The following is a 5,651-nucleotide window of genomic DNA, read 5'->3' as shown; positions in this document are numbered from 1 at the left end:
TCAAAGTTTGCAGCCCCTTCTCCCTCATGCTCTCTTTCTCTCTCTCTTTCTGAAGTGGATGGATAAATCTTGGGGAAAAAAAAAAGGACCTTATAATCATGGGCTACATTTCTTCCTACTTTCTATGGCTTTGCCATGTGCAGAGTGGCCAGAGAATCATTATTTATAACACTTCAAGGGCACCATTATAATAGAAGTTGCCTCTAAAAAGGCAGCAGTTAATGTCATATGGAGAAAAATGAAATGAAAAGAGTAAGCAAGGGTTTTGGCATCCAAACTTGATGCCAAATCTGGTCCAGCTGTAGCTGAGAAATCTTGGACCAGCTACTTGACCTCTGAATGTTTTCCCCTCATCTGTAAAATTAGGGTACTGTGTTGATGATGATGTTGATCCCTAACTCCTGGTATTATGAATAACACATAAAGCGTGAAGGGTAATGTGTCAGCTGTTCTAGCTGTAACTCAGGATTGGAGTCCTTGGTTCCATGAAAGCCTAGATCTATTTCTGGCCCATAGCAAGGTTTCTTGGGAGTGAGCATGACAAGCTTTCCATGGTGGGTGCAGATAGCCCCATGTTCTGAGGAAAGCCACCTCTAGACCCCACTAGTAGCCCTGATGGATGATAGAGACTTCTATGCAAATGTTGTGGGGCAGGATCAGGCTTACTTTCTGGCTTATGCAAAATAAGCTCTACTTTGCTTTATGGCTTATGCAAAATAAGCTCTACTTTGCATTAGTTTTTAGAAATTACAAACTGCTGCAGAGCTCTGAGTCTAGATTCAGTAGTTTTGAAACCCTGATAAATAGAATTAAATTAAAACACAGGATTTAAAAATTACTACATGTTTTCTTCTTTTATGAAAGGTGAAGTCTGAATAGCAATTTTTCTGTTTGAGAAAAGGTAAAAAAAACCCTCTTCCACTATTGGTTTTAGTTTTCCAAAGAGGAACCAAGATCTTACACTGGAATGGAGATCAAAACAATGTAAGGTATGTCAAGACACGGCTTTCTACAAAAGTGCCAAGGTGGTCTTCTACTATGGGTAGCATTGCATTTCTTCATTCATTCGCTCATTCATTCATTCACTTATTCATTTAACTAGGATGCACTGAGCTACTGTGTGCCTACCGCCTTTGGCCTGGGGTGTTGCCCTCACGGAGCTCATATCGCTCATGCTGGGTACTGTGCAGTCAAGGGGTTGTCTGACAGGAGATGGGCCTGGTTTTGGAAGGCTTCCCTGAACAATTGACTTGAAGTTAAGATCTGCAGGATGAGTCAGACTTTATAGTGAAAAGAGGATGAGTACTCACTTCAGTGGCACAGACTAAAAATGGAACAATACAGAGAAGATTAGCATAGTCCCTGTACAAGAGTGACATGCAAACTAGTGACATGTTTTGCATTTTTTGCATGACAACATGAGTGTATTTAATGCCACACAACTGTATACTTAAAATGGTTAAAATGGTATTTATTAGTTGTTTCTATTTTACCATAATAAAACAAATGGGGGTGGTATTGAGAAGTTCCCATTGCAGACAGAAGGAATAGCAGGTAGAAATGTCTAGTGGGAAGGAGGGTGGATGAGAGCATAGCTAGCAGGACTTTTTTGTCAAGACTTTGGGGTTGTGTGGCCCAAGAAGAAGCTGCAATTACAGGCGCAGACCACATTAAGCTTGGATATTGATGTCCTGAAACTAGTGGGAGACTGTGGAAGTCTTTCATCAGGGCAGTGATGTATTTGTGTTTTAAAAAATCACCCTGGACTAGGGTGGAGAGCAGGTGGAGGAGCAGCAGATGAGGCTGACCAGTTAGGAAAGTGTCAGATTTCTTCAGGTGGGAGATTGGGTCCCACTTGAACTATGACATTAGGGATAGAGATAAATGGATATATTTGAGAGGATTTGGCAGAACTTGATGGGATCCTCAGGGGTAAGGGAAGAGACCCCAGAGAGATCTCCATGTTTCTTGATGTATGGTGGTATCAGTGACTAGGACAGGAAGCACATAGAGAAGGAGTTTGTGGAAGTGTATCATGGTTCTTGTTTGGGACACGCTGAATTTGTGGATCTTGGGAGGTTTGCAGCAGCCAGTGCAGGGGCTTCTATGCATAGATATTGACTCAGAGTTCACTGAGGCCCACACTAATTTCTGGTTCACAGAGTTCACTGAGGCCCACACTAATTTCTGGCTACTACCTGGCTCACAGCACAGTGTGTTCTCTAAGGCATGTCTGTCACATGCCTCACAGTGGACACGTGAAACATCAGGGACCACTCCCAAGAGAAAACAAATGGACTGCCCATGCAGAGGTTGGCCTGCTCCATTGGGCAGCTGACAAAAACAATTTCTTCTAATGGCTGCTCTCAAAGAAGACACATTGGCTTTGTGACAGAATCTTGACAAAACTGCATGTGGTGTGGGTGTTGCATATACACCAATGGCATGCCATCTGTGTGTCCAACTCTGGTCTTTTAGATTCAAGGATGAACCATCATGAGTGCTTCTGAAACATCAGCATATAAAGCAGATTCTGGGTGTTGAATAACTAAAGCTCACAGTGATGTTCTGCCACAGGATTGAGTCCTTAGAACAGCTGCTTTTTCATTTAATTTTGGAAAATAAAAAACATACACATTGGAGATCCACTCCAGGCAGAAATAACGTTCTTGAACTCTCCTTCCTGCCTCTAACTTCTCCTTAGTCCTGGGACTGTGCCAGACTCATTCTGAAGTAACTTCATTCTTTATTCATGTCCCACTGATGAAAGATATGTAAAGGCTTTAACTTAACAACCAAATATCAAGAAAACAATGTTTTTAAAGGCTCTAGCTTAGGACATACCATCTAGGCAACTAAGCACATAATAAATGCCTATGATTAGTCACACATTCCTGAAAAAGTAAACCCTGGCTGACTTGAACAGTAACTTTGAATTATACTCACAGACTAAGTTCTGTCATAGTGTACAAAAGTGTACACACCAAATTCTGGGGTAAGGTCAGAAATTGATTCTCTGGAACTGACTGGTCATAACTAATTTTAAAGTGGATAAGACTATGAGATTAACCCTCAGGTTTGATAGTAAATATGCACTGAAGGAAACTTGTTAAATTTTGGTTGACAAATGTCAATTAAGATGACTTTGATATGTCCTTGAGAAAATACAATATCATTTAAATAAGGGTTACATATAAACATAAATATAAGCATGTCTAAGGAAAGCATTCTACCGTGAAAACAGAAGGGTGATGTGCTACATCTGGAATGTAGAGATGAGGGTTAAAGGTCAGAGTACGGGAGCGGGGAGGTTGCCTCTGTTCCCATTCCAGTCACCAAGCACAATTCTCTTATTTAATATGTCTCGTTGGCTTTGCTGCAGGTTGAAAGGGTGCCAAAAATCTGGCACAATGATTCTCAATCACCTATTCAAAACATTCCTTACTGTAAATTGCTACCTTATTAGTGATTTATATAAACTGGAAAGTTTTATTGGTGCTAGTCAGTTCCATAACCTTTTAAATTGATCTTCCTCATGAGCCTACAATCTGTAGGGTGGCAGGACATTTTAGACTTGCCAGTTAGCAGTTTGGTTTAAAAAGAACATTTTGGGGGCACCTGGGTTGCTCAGTGGGTTAAAGCCTCTGCCTTTGGCTCAGGTTGTGTTCTCAGGGTCCTGGGATGAAGCCCCACATTTGGCTCTCTGCTCAACGGGGAGCCTGCTTCCTTCTCACTCTCTGCCTGCTTGTGATCTCTGTTTGTCAAATAACTAAGCTCTTAAAAACAAATAAATAAAATAAAAATAACATTTTGAATTTGATCATTTGGTTTATTTGAAGTCCCATTCCAGGGTACCTGGGTGATTCTGTTGATTAGGTGACTGACTCCTGACTTCAGTGCAGGTCATGATCTCAGGAGCTAGACATCAAGCCCCAAGTTGGGCTCTGCTCTCAGTGGAAAGCCTGCTTGAGATGCTCTCTCTCCCTGTTCCTCTGTCCCTCTCCTCCATGCTCTCATGTGCTCTATCTCTATCAAAAGTAAGTACATAAATCTTAAAAAAAAAAAAAAAGTCCCATTACATATGGGACTTTTGCTTTAGACAAAATCTCAGTTTTCATAATATGACTATCCTGTTTTACCTCTTCTACAACATTGTGTCCCAAAGTATGAAGCTTATTGTATAATAAAGAATTTGCCAGGCCTTTCTCTCTGGTTCCTTGGAGGTCATGGAAGCTCTGTGTTATGACTCTTCCAGACCTTGCTCTATGTATCTTTTCATGTTTCACCCTGATTTGAATCTTATATAATAAAACTGTATTTTTAAATACAGTGATTTCTTGAGTCCTGTGAATCAATCTAGTGAATTAATGAAATAAAGGTGGGGAGGTGAGCATGGGAGTCTCCTGAACTTGTAGTCATTCAGTCAGAAGTACATATGCCATGGAGATTCCTGAATTTGTGGCTGGCATCTTAAGTGGGGACAATCCTGTTTGGAACTGTGACCTTTAGTTTGTGGAGTCTGATGGTAACTCCCAAGTGTTTCTATCAGACTTGAATTGAAATGCTATACACAAAGGGTGTGCTCATGGCAGGGGCAGAGAGACATGACTATTGACTATTTTGTCCTGGTGTCCTCTGGATTTTTTCTGAGCCACATCCTTCAGGTAAGCTCAGTTTCTCTTATCTTCATTTCATATCTTTTGTCTCTAGAGGCACATGTGTCTTGGGAGAGACTCATAAATATTTAAGTTGACATCTTTGGTTATTGTTATAGCATTGAAATAGCTTATAACTTTTTAAGTAATTAAACAGTCAAAATTTCTTAGGAGGTCTGAAAACCATATTTTCAACAACTGGTGTCTGTGCAGTCAGTATATGGGCTATTATTCAGGATGATGTTGGACCAAAGGGGTGCCAATGCCCTTCTCTGAAAAAGTAATTCCAATATTGAGCACTGAATGGGACATAAGATACTACTGTGAACACAGAAGCTCTGCTGCCTTAAGAAACAAACCTCTCCCAACTTGCTACTCAGAGGAGGCACCACGACCACTACTCTTCTCAGCCTGCTACGTGAATTCCTTGAGAGTGTGGGGTCTGCTGAAGACTCTTCTGCTCCATTTCTAAGGTATCTATTCTCCTTGGGAGCATAGATGTTTCTCTGACAACAGCTGCCATCCTCCACCTCAGCACTGATACAGACTTCTCAACTCTGGCTGCAGGTTAGAATCACCAGGAAAGATTCATATAATGTCCATAGCTGTCTCTACTTTCAGAAAATCTTGCTTACACAGCCTAGATAATTCTGAGTTCTGCTGGACATGACCTTACAAGGCACTGTGTCCTGCAGTTGCCAGCAGCCTGCTGGCTTGGTTAACATGCAATGAAAAAGTCCCTATCCAGCGACATCTCCTGATGCACTCGTGGGCTAGGCACTTTTTGTCTTTGTCTTAGCTTTTACTACTAGAAAAAGAGTTGTCAGTTTGAAGTATTTCATCTAGTTTTGCAGTTACAATGGAGCATCTCCAAACTAATATTAAGAAAACCAACAACTGAGGCACCTGGGTGGCTCAGTGGGTTAAAGCCTCTGCCTTCGGCTCAGGTCATGATCCCAGGGTCCTGGGATCGAGCCCCACATCGGGCTCTCTGCT

The 5,651-nt window shown here is 41.4% G+C and overlaps 1 non-coding gene across 1 annotated transcript; it reads left to right on the top strand.

Moving 5' to 3' along the window:
* The first annotated feature begins 1,305 nt into the window (after positions 1–1,305).
* Positions 1,306–1,407, top strand: LOC132025226 (U6 spliceosomal RNA). The gene has a single exon (XR_009406491.1). It is a non-coding gene; the product is annotated as a U6 spliceosomal RNA (small nuclear RNA).
* The last annotated feature ends 4,244 nt before the right edge of the window (positions 1,408–5,651 follow it).

This window comes from Mustela nigripes, chromosome 9 (genome assembly GCF_022355385.1).
Source record: "Mustela nigripes isolate SB6536 chromosome 9, MUSNIG.SB6536, whole genome shotgun sequence".
Classification (NCBI taxonomy): Eukaryota; Metazoa; Chordata; class Mammalia; order Carnivora; family Mustelidae; genus Mustela; species Mustela nigripes.
The sequence above is the reverse complement of the archived record's forward strand: the minus strand, read 5'-3'. Positions and strand labels throughout refer to the sequence as shown.